The sequence below is a fragment of the Columba livia genome, chromosome 2 (genome assembly GCF_036013475.1).
Source record: "Columba livia isolate bColLiv1 breed racing homer chromosome 2, bColLiv1.pat.W.v2, whole genome shotgun sequence".
NCBI classification, from domain to species: domain Eukaryota; kingdom Metazoa; phylum Chordata; class Aves; order Columbiformes; family Columbidae; genus Columba; species Columba livia.
This window is the reverse complement of record NC_088603.1, coordinates 6,586,648-6,601,073: the sequence shown is the minus strand read 5'-3', so window position 1 is coordinate 6,601,073 and position 14,426 is coordinate 6,586,648. Positions and strand designations below refer to the sequence as shown.

The 14,426-nt window shown below is 44.1% G+C and overlaps 1 protein-coding gene across 1 annotated transcript in view; it reads right to left on the bottom strand.

Annotated features, from left to right (window-relative positions):
- The window catches only part of LOC102083872 (sodium channel protein type 5 subunit alpha), a 194,471-nt gene extending 189,683 nt beyond the window's left edge, over positions 1 to 4,788 (bottom strand). Inside the window, exon 1 of the mRNA XM_065055229.1 lies at positions 4,645 to 4,788. The gene's annotated coding sequence lies outside the window, so the exon portion shown is untranslated. The remainder of the gene's footprint in view (positions 1 to 4,644) is intronic.
- Between the last annotated feature and the right edge of the window lie 9,638 nt (positions 4,789 to 14,426).

Below are 14,426 nucleotides of genomic sequence, written 5' to 3'. Positions count from 1 at the left end.
CTGTAACCTGTTGGTAAGGCTCTCTAGCATGGCAGTAAAAGCCTCTTTGGCAGAAGTTCAGTGAACCAGGAAAGTTCAAGGTGAAAGATGAAATAAATAATCTGGTAAAGAATGGACTTATTTTTTCCAAGATGAAAAATAAAGATCTTCTCATTTTAAAAAGGCAAAGGGAAAACTCAGTTTAACAGAATTGTTAATTTTTCTGTGTGTTTTGGTACAATACTATTTGATGTGTGATATATCTACATTTAAAAAGCTCTTGCAATATTATGATAAAACTTTAAAAAACCCAAGCCATTCGTGTAACGCAGAATTGTGGCTTTAAAAGGCTTTGTTTATTACGAAGCGCAGGGAGGCATGTTTTTGCCATGAAAGATAAGGGATCTTTTGATGCTGACAAAAATTTTGCACACAAAAGATTCACAAGGTGACCTCCTTGCGGGAGGCCAAGCCGCACATCCTCAAAGGCGGGCGTGTTAGAAGAGAGGGAATTTTTGTGGTTCATTTGCCACCTTTCCTGGGAATAAACCTCGGTGAACTGGGACTGGTAAGAAACCTGAAATGGAGGGGAACAAACGGTGCTCCTTACAGCTGGTATTACATGCATTTAACAACACCAGTGTGTCCACTCCATCCCCAGCCTGCTTAGGGACTGGGATGGGGGATAACTTGGGTCAACATCTCATTTTTCTCCCAGGCTGAGATTTGGGATCTCACTCACTGCAACTGGGCAGCCCACAGCTGGCCCAGTAACACCATCCCGGGATGAGTGGGAAATAAATAAGGAAACATTATTAATTAAAGGAAAAGAAGGTACATTTGCAGCTAAACTTAAATGAAGTCACTGTCTGTATAAAGAAGCAAAAGGATACTCCACAGCAAACTTTCTGAACTACCTGGATCTCTTTAGTGACACAAAAACCAAAAGAAGGAGAGAGGGGTTAGGGACATTTCAGTTCTGGAAAAGTTTTTTTTTTTTTCCTCATTATTAGTAGCTCTAATTACTTTGAAAGAAGAGCAATGAGATAAATCCTGCAGAGCCAGAAATGTGACCTGATTTCCTTCCTGATTTAGAAACTGTCACTTTGCAAAAGAAACCCAAAGAGACAGAGCCAGGTCAAAGTGGGCCCATCAGTTTGGTTTGCAGAGTAAATAATAAACCAAAATCAATACTAATATAACCAGAATTTTCTGTCGGTAGATGTTCATGAGAACAATGCTATTTAAAAGATAAATTAAACACAGTTTTATGTGAAGTGTTTGCAGTCATACATGACACTGTGGAAGAGATATTCACTATAACCAAACAGGAATATACCCAACCAACTTCACGTGTTTCCCTCCAGGTTAGAGAGCAAAAATTAAAAGCAATGACAGAATTTCAAATATAAATTGCTTCATACTATGATTAAGGCCCTACATCAAGGCAGCATGTAAACACAAAGCACAGAAGTGTGATGCTTAAGAGTGATGCTGCTTCTGTGATACCCAAGTTTTATTTAACAGAACCGAGAAATTACTTGTTGTCACCTTTTAACTATCAGAGTTATAATTTTCCAAAGTAATTCTTGAGGACGATTGCAGACAGCTTACAAGGTAGTAATTTACAGGAAGAAGTGAGCACCCACCCTCTGAAAACCACAGTCTCTTCTATGTTTTTCAAACTGAGCTTCCAAAATCTAAGACATCTGAAGTGATAACAAATAATAACCTGTTCCTTCAGAAAAGCATAACCAGGATTTCCAAACAGCCACCAACATGATTTAATATGTAACCCCAAAATGTTCTTTCCTCACACACATGCACAGAGCATTCTAAGGAGAGAGAGAAAGAAAGAAAGAAAGAGAAGAGAGAGAGAGAGAGAGAGAGAGAGAAAGAAAGAAAGAAAGAAAGAAAGAAAGAGAAGAGAGAGAGAGAGAGAAAGAAAGAAGAGAGAGAAGAGAGATCAATCCCTGACTAATATCATAAAAAGGATTTTTTAAAAGAAATTAAAACTAGCTATATTTCGTAAATCTCACCTGCCCATTAGGATGTCATTTCTCATCAGTACATTTTTAAATACAATTTTCACAACTCTTTTAAATCAAGAACACAGCAACTACCCAACGCTCTTCTGTAGTCTGTAAAATCCTGGGAGGTGTTTGCTGGTGCCACAGGTGTTAGTCCCTCATAGCGAGAACAGAAGCCAGTTTCTGATTCAAGCCAGGAATACAACACTTCCAACTCTGCAGTTTTAAAGTCTGTATCCATAAGCTGTCACTCACAGGAAGCCTCATGGTCTACATACACCGTTCATGGTCAAGGAATTTAGGCTACATACCTAATGATGCAACTGCATACCTCCGTGATCTCTGACAAATGACTGAGAATACGAAACAATGTCAGTTCTTTACCATACTGTACAGAGTTTTTGTATGCTTTAAATCCGCAGGACTCTTCACAGCATAAACTACTTTTCCATGCAAACATGGGCATTAGAATCTGACCCTCTGCGTTTGTAAAACCCTCTGAGAGTCTCAAGCAGTAGTAAAAACCTGTCTTGGTTTTGTTAAAGAATGAATTCAGAATGAGTGTCAAGAACTGAGAAAAACAACGAAAAACATCGAACTTCAGTCATATACAAGTTAAGTAACATATTCATCTATTATTATTTCTGGCAATACTGTGATCTGCCTCATACCAAAGGTTACATAAACTCCGCTACTTACGGCTGAGACCTTTTGGCACATTAATCTAAAAATATCACAACTTTCAGTACACACTTTCACTGCTTGAATGTCGAGACACTTGCCCCCAAATACATGCTTTTTTTTTCCTTAAGGACCCTCTGTTTCCGAACCTGTCAACTGTGTTTACTATGTGAAACAGCTACACCAGAAGAATAATAAATAAATCAGTGGACATCACTCCAATCCCATTTACATCATTCCCACCCTGTCCTGACACTGGGCTCCCCTTAACTTTTTAGGAACCAGGTATCTCATCGGAAGCAGTCCACCCAAACCAACAGAAGCGACACTCTCAAAAACCACCACTTTCTCGGTTTGATAGAATAAGAGGGTTTCCCTCCTCACTGCCTTGCAGCTCTGACCTTTCCAATTCTTTGCCACCAAAAGCTTATAGGATCTGCCGGATCCATCTGCGGCTCCACCTGCCCTGCTTTCCCACGCCAAAAGGACAGATCAAATATACGTGTCTGAAAACACATCCCTGCTTTCTCTTCATACCACCCGGGGCGGGGGGGGTACACCCCCTCACACGCCGGTTTCAATGAGAGGAAGCCTCCAAGCTCACTTCAGCGAAGCCCCGAAATCCTGGGAAATCACAGCAAAATTAACTTCAGCACCTTGGACAGGACACGGGAAGGGGAAAAAAATAAATAAATAAAATAAAATCGCCAAAATCAGCCCATCGGCCCCAAAAATGCTGCGCCTGGACATGACCCTCTAGGACAAATCTGCGGGCCTGTTTATTTTTAGTATTGACAAATCCTCTTTGAATCGCCACGTTTATTCCACCATCCGCCCTGTATTTTGGGAAGAGCTGCTTGCCAGCCCCATGGTAGAAGAAATTGGGGCCACTTGCTCCAGATCTGACACCCATCTGCAGGATCAGCGGCTGCCCCAGTTGCGACTAGAAAAGCTCAGCTCAAGCACTCGCAAAGCTCAGCTCATCCTCCCCAGGCAAAACAAGACCTGTTGCTGTAGGTGTGCTCGGCTCCTGCGCTTCTCCGCTTTCTAGAAGCTCACTCACCCAAATATCCAGGAAAAATAAAACTGAAAGGTCAGATTTATTCCCGTCGCAACCACACTTTGGTTGCATAAGTTTTGCTTTAATTTAGCTTTTGTTCTCTCTTGCATTGCTCCCAGTGTGTCACTGTTTCCCCCCCCAGGGCTGCCTCCATAAAATAATGATCACCTTTGCTGGAGTGCAGAACAGTTCTCCCCTTTTTACTTTTATTTGCATAAACTAAGTCAACTTTTTAAATTTGTGCCAGTAAAAACTCCAAATGTTATAAGCAGGGCTATTCTACGAACAGCTTTGAAGTGAGTGGGCTGTTAAGATGTATTCTTAAAATACGTCAGTTCTCACAACAAGTAATGCCAGTAATACTCTCATGATACAGGAAAACGATACCATTTCCCTGCCATCACAGAAATACCCATTCTAGTTCATTTCCTCCCTTCAAAACGTGCCACTAAATTGCCACTTGAACACATCTGACACCACATGACAACGAACCAAACAATTTGCAGTCTATTTTCCGTTTTGTTATTTCTTTCCGGCACTTCTGGGCACGGAAGCAAGATGGAAACTAGACCGATTCTCCACCAGGGTTACCCTTCAACAGAAAAATATGTATCAGCCCATATGCTCAGCTTTTACGCCCCGTTGCAATCTTCTCTGAGCCAACTTCTCTCTCTTCCAGCCCCGGCAGCCTCCCTGCCACCCTGCCCGGACGGGACCGCTCCTCTCACCTCGAAGGAAAGTTTGGGGAAGGGAAAACCCCGGCACTATCAATTCCTCCACCGCGACACTCTCGGAACCAGGCATCTTTTCGGCTTAATTTCCTTTTTTTTTTTTTTTTTTTTTTAAATTTATTAACAAACAAACAAACAAAAAAAAAAAAAGAGAGAAACTTACATTGCTTTATTTAATTTTTCCTGCTAAACCAAGGGTCCCAGAGCCACTTCATTGTATCCACAGAGTTTTAGTCCCCGAGCGGTGCCGTCCCGCGGGCAGGGCCCGGTTGCCGGCCGCATGGTTCGGAGCCGCCGCGCCGGCTCTGCGGCTGCCGCGGGAGCGGAGCCCCGGCCGGGCGGCGGGGGCGGGCGGGGACCGGGGGGGACGGACGGGGAGGGAGGAGGGAGGCACCGCCCGCCCCTCCGAGCCCAGCCGGGCCCGCAGCGACCCCTGCCGCCGGTGGGGGGGGCCGGGGAGGGGGATGCGGGGGTGGGGAGGGAGGAGGAGGAGGGAGGCGAGGAAGGATGGGAGGTGGGGAAGAGGGAGGGTTGGGGAAGAGACCTTATTGCATTATCGGTATTTAAAAGGGGCCTATAAGAAAGATGGGTACAGACTATTTAGAAGTGCGTGTTGCAACAGCACAAGGGATGATGGTTTTATACTAAAGGAGTGGAGATTCAGGCCAGACATGAGAAATTTTTTACACCGGGGGTGGTGAAACACTGTCCCAGGTTGCCCAGAGAGGTGGTGGATGAACCATCTCTGGAGACATCCCAGGCCAGGCTGGACGGGGCTCTGAGCAACCTGAGCTGGGTGAAGATGTCCCTGCTCATGGTAGGGGTTGGACTGGATGAGCTTTGAAGGTCCCTTCCAACCCAAATGACTCTATGATTCTAAGAAGGATGGGGAAAGATAGAGGATAGGGAGGAAGAAAGGATGAGGATGATGGCAGGATGGGGAAGAAGGATAGGCAGGGGTGTGGAAGGTAAAAAGGTGGGAAAAGAAGAGGGGCAGGGAGGAAGGAGGGTTGGGGAGAGCTAGGAAGAAAGGAGGAATAGGGAAGAGAAGGATGGAAGAGAAGGCAGGGTGGAAAAGAAAGCAGGAGAGGGGATAAAGGTGGCAAGGTGGCATAAAGAAGACTGGGGAGAAAGGTGGGAGAGGGAAGAAGCTGTGAGGCAGCTGCACTGGAAGCTGGAGGTTGCCACAGTGCAGGGGGTTTGGAGAGAGGGCTCAACCAGAGGCAAGGGAAGAGGTGCTGGGAAGCAGGACAGGGCAAGGTGCCACCAGCATGCAGGGGAAGGGGACAGGCATGAACAATGCCAAAGCCAGACCCCCTGCTCACCCCAAAGACAGTGGAACCCAAAGCCTCCTGCAGCTGCATGCCCCAAGTGCTTCAGGCCTGGGTCACACAGAGCAGCAACCCCAGTGAGCGGGAACAGCAGCTTTTACTGAAATTAAGCTGCCCAGGAATTACTGGGAAGGTCACAGATGGGTATTTACAGGTGGAGAGAGGGGTGGTGAGAGTTTGCTGGCAATATTGAAGTATTCAGGATGGTAAAAGTGGAAGAAACTTCTAAAGAACTGGTAAAAGACCAAAATAATGAGCAAGATAAAATAGGGCATATGAGAAGAGATGGACATCACTTCACTGGCTCAGTGATGGGCTGTGAAGTGGCTGTTACCACTCCAGAAAGAGAGATTTGAGCTGTAATAAACACTCCTGCAAAAGCATCTCAAGGCTTGGTAGTGATCAAAGAAAGCAAGTGCTGGGACAGGAGGAGATCATGTAGGGGAAACTAAAGAGGCTGCAGAACAGTCTGTAAAAAAGAGCAGCAGCAGTCCCAAGGAGGTGGATGAAGAACAGATGTCAATTGGAAAACAAGTTAATACACCAACAAGTTATCTGTAAGAAATTAAAAGTATAAGTCTCAGTATGGGAAAGCAGAAAATGCAGAAGTGGGAGGAGGTGGAGAGAGGGAGCTGAGAAGAAGGGGTAAGGGTCAGAAACTGGAAACCAAAGACCACAAATGAAGGGAGATGGAGAGGAATGAAGACTGGGAAAGGCAGAACGGGATGGACGTGAGCTCCCTGGTGGGAAAACAGCCTCTGAGAGCCTAGAGCCGTGCAGAGGCACAGCACGATGTGCAAGGTAGGAGACTGAAGGAAGACAAATCCTCAGGGATTTAATCACTCAGCGTGAAGCTGAATGGTGGCTGTGCAAAGGGAATGATGTTCTCATGAGGACTCAAAGTGCACACAGAACAAACACGTCTTCAACACCAGAAAGGCAAACTCTGAATCCTTGGCAGCTCGGCCCCTGCCATTGAATGCCTACTGCTGTGCCAGCACATCCCTGCAGGACATCTCTACCTTACAAGAGGAACAGCTTTTATTCCCCCCTCCCCAGCAGAGTTTAATTGATTTCCAACACTATTTTAAGTACAACCAGAAAAAGGAATTCACACCAGAGCAAAAACGCAGTGTAGCAATTGCTGATGGCCTGAACCCAGTGGAAATCCTCCACGCTGGGATGGCCATGGTATGGTCCCACCATGTAGATGCTCTCAGCACCCAGAAATACCCCCACTTCTGGGTCCAGCATCACTGTAGGGGGGCTCAGACCTGTACAGACTCCTACTTGTAGTAATGCTCTACATCACTTCTGAAAGTGGTGTTTCCTCCCTGAAATCACCCAAACAGATATTATTACAGATGAGCCAGGCTTGTGCAGAGAGAGGACGGTTGAATCTATTGCTTCTTTCTTTGGAGGAGGGGTTAATTAACAGAGTCCCTTGGCTATGGCATAATGCTCTCTGTGCTGATGACAGGTGAAGAGTATGTTTTGGGGCTGATTTACACACGTATGCATTAGAAGGAATTTTTGGTTTGGGAAACCCTTGCCTGTGCTTTCAGAGAGCAGAGCTTGTCTCTGCAGCTTGATGTTACACAGACACTGATGGAGTTTTGACTTCAAATCAGGAATTTCATTTGACTTCTGAAAGTCAATATTTTAGTCTCTTCCCTCCTGTTCTTGCTCCACTCACAATCTGTGAATGAAGATCCTCATTTCTATCCTCCCTCCTTCTTTAGTAATGTCAGCAGATTTAGTGTCACAACCAGCTGTTACAAAGGAACCTCAAAAGTGAATTTTAGGTGGGCAACAGATTCCAAAACCAGACTTTATCCTAGACAGAAAATTGTAGCAAATAAACAGACTAGAAACAGGGTTTATACAATTATTTAACACTCCAACAACATTAAATACAGGTTGGGATATCATTTGATGATATTATTGGGGTACAACATCATAAGAATAATGAGGATCCACAATGTACATTTATACACTCACAAGAAACAAAACCAGAGGCTCCAAGGTACCCACAAGAAATAATCACTCACCTAGGTTAGGCAAAGGCTCACACTTGCCTGGTTAGGCGAGGGCTCATTCAAGGATATATCCAGTAAATAACCACTCACCACAGGAGGAGGTGAGGGCACTCAGTCCCGGGAAGTCTCCCAAGACAGCATCCCAGTCTAAGGGGAGGGCTCCAGTTCACAGACCCGTTGCTCCAAGAAGACCACTCCAAGGTGGTCTCCAGCGGGGACACTATTTTATAGCCTGTCAGATCTGGCTGTGGGTATTACAACATGGTCCAGAAGCTTCTCAGCTTCCCTGGGCACCTCCCTTGCTGAGGACCATGTCAATTGACGGATGGTCCCACCTCTCCTGCCCCCAGCTGGTGGAGGTGAAGTCACCCTGCCCTGGGGCAGGGGAGATGTGAGCATCGGCACCTTGGTGCCACCCTTGATGGGTGTATTGGGACAGGCACAACGGGGCACAAAAGGTGCTAAAAGAGCCATCAACTGCCCTAATGAGGGCTGCGGATCTCAGGCTTCGGTGCAACTGCCACACCAGGGAAAGGAGCAGAAAGCCCACAAGCTTTCACTCCATGTCCCATCCACTGTCCCATCTCTTCTCTTTCACAGTCTGTGATATGTAATGCTACTCTAAATTTTCAACTCTTCTGCTTGTTGATGGAGGGACGAAATACACTAAACCCTGATGAAGCACCAGGAAAACAGTGTGTTTCACCTGTCTTTCGAAATTGAGAAATTATTCCTAATACTAGCAAATCCTCATTCCTGGGATAATGTAATCAGATCAGTCTGAACCCAGCTTATAGAAAACACAGAAATGTTAAGAAAGGAAATAAATAAGATGCATGACAGGAAGGGAAATCTACCTGTCAAATTTATTCCATGCCAGGAGCAGGATGGAGGGAGGCTCCCATTTGCTAAACTCTAGTTCAACTCACAGCCCAGAAAAACCATCCCTTCCCCCGGTTTTCAGTTCAAATATGTACATGTTATTTGGATCATTTTTTTTCCTAAATTGCCTTTGAGTGCTGCTTCAGAAGCTACAGAAACATAACGCAGCAGCATAAGCTGAAGGCAGCACTTCAGGCGTGGGTTGTGAGTCCATGCAGCATCAAACTCATGCAGCAAGAGGGAGCATCCTTGGCACAGGAGCAACTTATAATGCAAACACTAATCATAAAGCAACTACCTTAACTAGAACCCTATAGACAGACTAAAAAAAAAACCAAATCTATTAAATATGTGCTGTCTTGCCAAAAAATCTTCCATTCTGCAAGAAACATTCAGGTAATGCTGGCTTACCAAATGTCTGAGAAAGCTCAGGCGAGTCAGCTGAAACCCAATAAATGTGCATGTCAGATGGAAGTAAGTACCAGCAGCAAAATAAACACTATGCAGGAGATCAGTTATGTCATCTTTCTATTCACTTCTTTCCAAAAACATACCTTTTTCCCCACACAAAGCAATCATTGCTTTCTTAAAGGTATTATAGACAGCGATGCTGGTTGCAATAAGCCATTTATTCTTCCAAGATATTTACAAAGGCTTTCTTTAATCCCATATACCTACACATTTGTTGCCACCTTTTTTAAGGAAACAAATCTAAAACTGTGCAGTTCTTGAAACTGTGAGAGTTTTAGAAGACATTCTTTGGGGTTTTTTTTAATTATTTTATTCAGAAATACTTTTCTTGCAAAACTTCATTTGGCAAAACAACAACAACAAAAAATGTGTTTCTATTCAAAATTTGAAAGGTTCTTCCCTGCCTTCCCACCTGCTGGCGCTCAGTGGAGTGCTCTTTTATTTCCACAGACCCTGGCTTTCTAGAAAGCCTTTTACTACCTGGGCTAAGTGGTGTGAGAAGCTTCTTTAGCACAAGGTGCCATGAGGTTGTCCCAGCTAAAACTCAGTTTAGCCAATACTTCCCTCTACTGGGAAAGAAAAATATTGCGATTTGTTGTAATTCTCTTTGAAATAAAGGGAGACAGCAAGAGAAGGGTTTTCCTGTCTAAAAATGATGGGAGATTTAAGGTGTGTGGGATGAAGAAAGGGTTCAGCATTAACAACACGCTGCTTTTTTATTAATTGGGCTAAAGGGTTTTAGCCATCCCATATGGACCTCCTCCCCTTCAATGAGGATCCCCCACAAGATCCCCAGCCCCATTGCAAGCAAATGGAGCAAACCTGCAGGGCACCAAGGATGGTGCTAAAGCTTCATTGTATAACGTTATCCAGGATCTGGGCATGTTTCTCCCTCTGCAATAAGAGCTCTGATTTCTTCTCATCCCCCCACTTCAATTTCAATAAGCAAAGAGACCCTGACATAAACCCAGCTGCTGTGTCAGAATACATCTGTATCAGTCTTCAGCTTGCATCCTTTAATTAAGTGTATCATCCTCATGGAGCATCTCTCATCAAGCATCCATGGGGAAATCCTGTAACGCCTGGCTAAATTGCTACATTTGTTCAATCAGACTTGAAGATACAATCCTAAAGTGAGCTAATCTGATTTAATTGGGGGGAGAAAAAAAAAGGAAAAAAATTACAGGCAGGCAGTGCCTCTGTCAACAAATGTGTCCAAGTGTGAAGGAAGCATTCAGTGCCCTGATAGACACATAACAGCTCACACCATTAAAGTTAAATTTATTCTGTCTCCCTGAAATGGCTTGCCCCCCCCATACTCCACTCCAAATTAGTCCACTTGTGTCTCACCAGAATATAGCTGTGTTTTAATTTAGAAGGGGATGAAGGCTGTGCTGTGCTGAATTATGTCCCATTACCACACTCTTGCTGCCTGTGGACAGCACAAATATTTGATGATTAAGCCATTCAGAGAGCAGAGAAATGCTCCTTTGCTAAGTGAGAAGAGCGTTTACATGGGGTTTAGTGATTAGCCGTGTCAGAAAGGCAGAGCCTGTCTTTCTAGCAAAGCTGTCTGTTCCTCCCATGTCCCCGCATCATAACGAGCTGCATGCTGGATGAATTTCTGACACCCAGAACTGCAAAATTCACCTCACATGAACTTTCTTTTGCTGACTTCCCCCAAAAAGTTATCAACCCACCCACCCCCTTTCCCAGGTATTTAAAGCCTCCTACAAGGGAGGAATCACACACTGAATCTTTGCAAAGTGATCAAGAAATAGAAATATATTCCCCTGCTTTTGGGGTCAAAAGCAAACACTCATGACACTGAAGCTGCTTTACTCTTGCAACATCCCTAGCACAGAACACCATTATGTCTTCAGTGGCTTTGAGGAGCAGTAAAACTTGGTCAATGGACGGACACCAAGAGAGTTCCTTGGTGTAGTTAGACTTGAGATGCCCTGTGGAGATGTTTTAAGGGGAGTTTTGGCTAGGGTCTCCATAGGGGAAGAGCTTCAAAGCAGAACAAAGAGAAATTAACCATTTCTAGAAAAACATCCACATAGAATCTAAAGTACATAAAAATTGGTGCCTTGTAGATGCTGCAAGATCAACCAGAGATGATGTAATAAAATCACATTTGATTTGTCACAAATCACATTTGCTGTGTGCTTTCCTTTCCTTGCACAGGCACTTTGAGGAAATCTTTGCCTTACTTTTGCCTCTAGAGCCACCTCTTGCACATTATACAGAGGATCTCCAATGTATCCCACTAACATTTCCAGGCCGAAACTAATAGTGTCTTGTCCTTTGCAATTTCTTTATGTTAAAGATACTGAAAAAGACAAAACAAAATCTCTAAGAGAGTCAGAGAAAGTTGGTTGGTTGGTTTTGGTCAAACAATACCTGCAATCCTGGAGTTAGAAATGGGCCTTCAGGTGTACCGTGGAGGCACAGCTGATGAGAAGACTCCCACTGGATGGAAATTCAAAGTGATAAAGTAAAAAACATCTTTTGTATTTATTGCCCTGATCCCTCTTCTTTCATTGCTGTCCAGTATGCTCTCCCTTCTCCATTTTAACACTAATTAAAGTCAAGCTTTCTTCCAGTACATTTACTTGATATTTTACATGAATCATGAAACTTTTTTTAATTTGAATCTTCTAATTAATTATAATGCCTATTAGTTTGCATTCAGACACTGTCTTCTCAATTTCTGGGAAGTGCTTGGAGTAGAAAGACCCCGTGTAGCTAAGCAATGAATACCACAATGTGTTTCAGCATGGAAACAATCCTGTGGACTTCCTGGACTGGTCTAGGCATAGTGATGCTCACATGGGCCAGATCTCAAGCAAACTGTGGTTTGAAGTGGTTAAGTGACTCAAGAGATTCTGAGAAAAGCTTGACAAATGAGGAAAATTAATCTAACCTATCCACCCATTCCTTTTCTGGCATGGTTTCCTGTAAGGTTTCTACATCATCTTTATCCTTCAGTGCCCTTTTCCTGATGCTCATCACCAATGTTTTCATACTTACTAAGTTTCAAATCAGGGCTTTGCAGGCTGCAGGGCTTTGATTGCCTATGTTATTTTGCTTGCAAAAGTCTACAGTCTACCAGATCACTTCTTTCTGGTCACGTTTCCTTAGCACACCTGCTTTTCCATCCGTTTCCAACCCAAGTCTACTGCAACAACACAGAGATGTGACAACAGAGTCTTTCCTTCTGAAAGAGGAAGAAATAACTGAATTCAGGAACTGTCACAGAATGTTAGGGATTGGAAGGGACCTCATTAGCATTTTTTCAGCATCTTCAACCTGAGCACCTTAAGGAGTACCAGGTGGACACAGGGCTTGCCCTCAAGCTCTTTCATTGTAAAACTCCTTATCCTGGAGAACTCTGTTCAGCTCTGTGGTCCCCAACATAAAAAGGACATGGACCCGTTGGAGCAAGTCCAGAGGAGGGCCATAAAGACGGCCAGAAGGCTGGAGCACCTCTCCTATGAGGACAGGCTGAGAGAGTTGGGGTTGTTCAGTCTGGAGAAGAGAAGACTCCAGGGAGAGTTTAAAGCAGCTTTCCAGTACATAAAGGGGAGCTACAAGAATAATGGAGAAGGACTTTCCACAAGCACTTGTAGTGATAGGACAAAGGGTATTGGCTATAAACTGAAAGAAGGTAGATTTAGATTAAATATAAGGAAAAAAAAATATTCACCACAAGGGTGGTGAGGCACTGGAACAGGCTGCCCAGAGAAGTTGTGGATGCCCCATTCCTGGAAGTGTTCAAGGCCATGTTGTACAGGGCTTTGAGCAACCTGGCTTAGTGGAAGGTGTCCCTGCCTATGGCAGGGGGTTTGTAACTAGATGACCTTTAAGGTCCTTTCCAACAAAAACCATTCTGTGGTTCCATGACACTGCATGTACGTGTCTGAGCCCTGCTGCCTTCAAGGACTGCTCTCATGGGTGTTGGTACCCATCTTCCTCCTGGTGGGATGAAGGCACAAGGAGGATGGGTGATCAGCAAAAGCCTAGGTAGAAGGTTATAAGTAGAAAAGGACTGAATGACAAGTAGGCACTTCACAAACTGGTGGTTGTGTTGAGCTGACCCATTTCTTACTTGTGGAATACAAAAGGCACCAGCAAGACCAAAAACCAGGAGAAACTTCCAGGCACAGATCTCAACCCTTTGAACGAATGCTACACAACCAGAAATAATTACCAAATATATGCACTAGCTGCCTGTTGCTTGAGTGAATACTGAGTCAAGTATTGCTCTCACACTTCTCTTTGGGGTTTCTCCTTTTCTGCTCTGTCTGCATGTTTGCAAGCACAGTCTGCAAACACCTCACCCCTTCCCATTTACTCTGACTTACAACTTGTACTTCCATCAGGTCCCACCACCTATTCCCTCCCCATCTTCCTTTTCCTAGCAAGCAATTTTTAGACCAAACTATTGAGACGAAGTTACAGTCTCTACAAGCAGATCCTCTGCCACAAATCACCTGTAACTAACATAATAAACCAGCCTGCCACTCACATAACAAGAAAGTGCAGGAATACGACAGCATTCAACCAGGATCTGGTTTCTAATGCAACAGACCCAGCTACTTGCTGGGATAAACTGCAGTGTAGTCACCAGGTCCTCCAAGCATCTGGAAATTTGCCCTGTTAAAAATCAAGGGATCCTTTGAATCCTTCTGGTTTGCCTCTTTGCTGAAGACTTTAAATAAAGCCATAATTGCTACGGGTCTCAGCTTTTCATATTTCATTCTTAATGCAATATCCTACTTCTGACAAATGGAGCCTTTGAGAACTGTACTGCCCATGACTGGAAATCTAGCATTAAAGCACATCAACACTGAACAACCACATTTTGCTTTGCTAGCTGACCCCCTCCAAGTGCAGCGTCAGATCCTTGCTGGATATTGAATGCTCTCCTCAGCATCAAGCAAAGTCCATTTTCTTTTTTCTCTGCAGAGTTTGAGTGCTCTCTCAAAGTTTTTGTAAATTATTGTTTTTTCTTTCATCCATTTTCAAGCATTGATTTGGGGGTGACTTTAAATGGGACACGACTGGTGCTTCTGCCAGGTATTTTGAAAGGAATTGCTGTCCTCAACACAAACACAACCACCCATAGACAATAACACAAAATCCTAACAATTAACTCTGCTATCCAAAAGAGTTGGATGATTGCAAGAGTGGTCTCTATGGGCATTCGGGAGTCC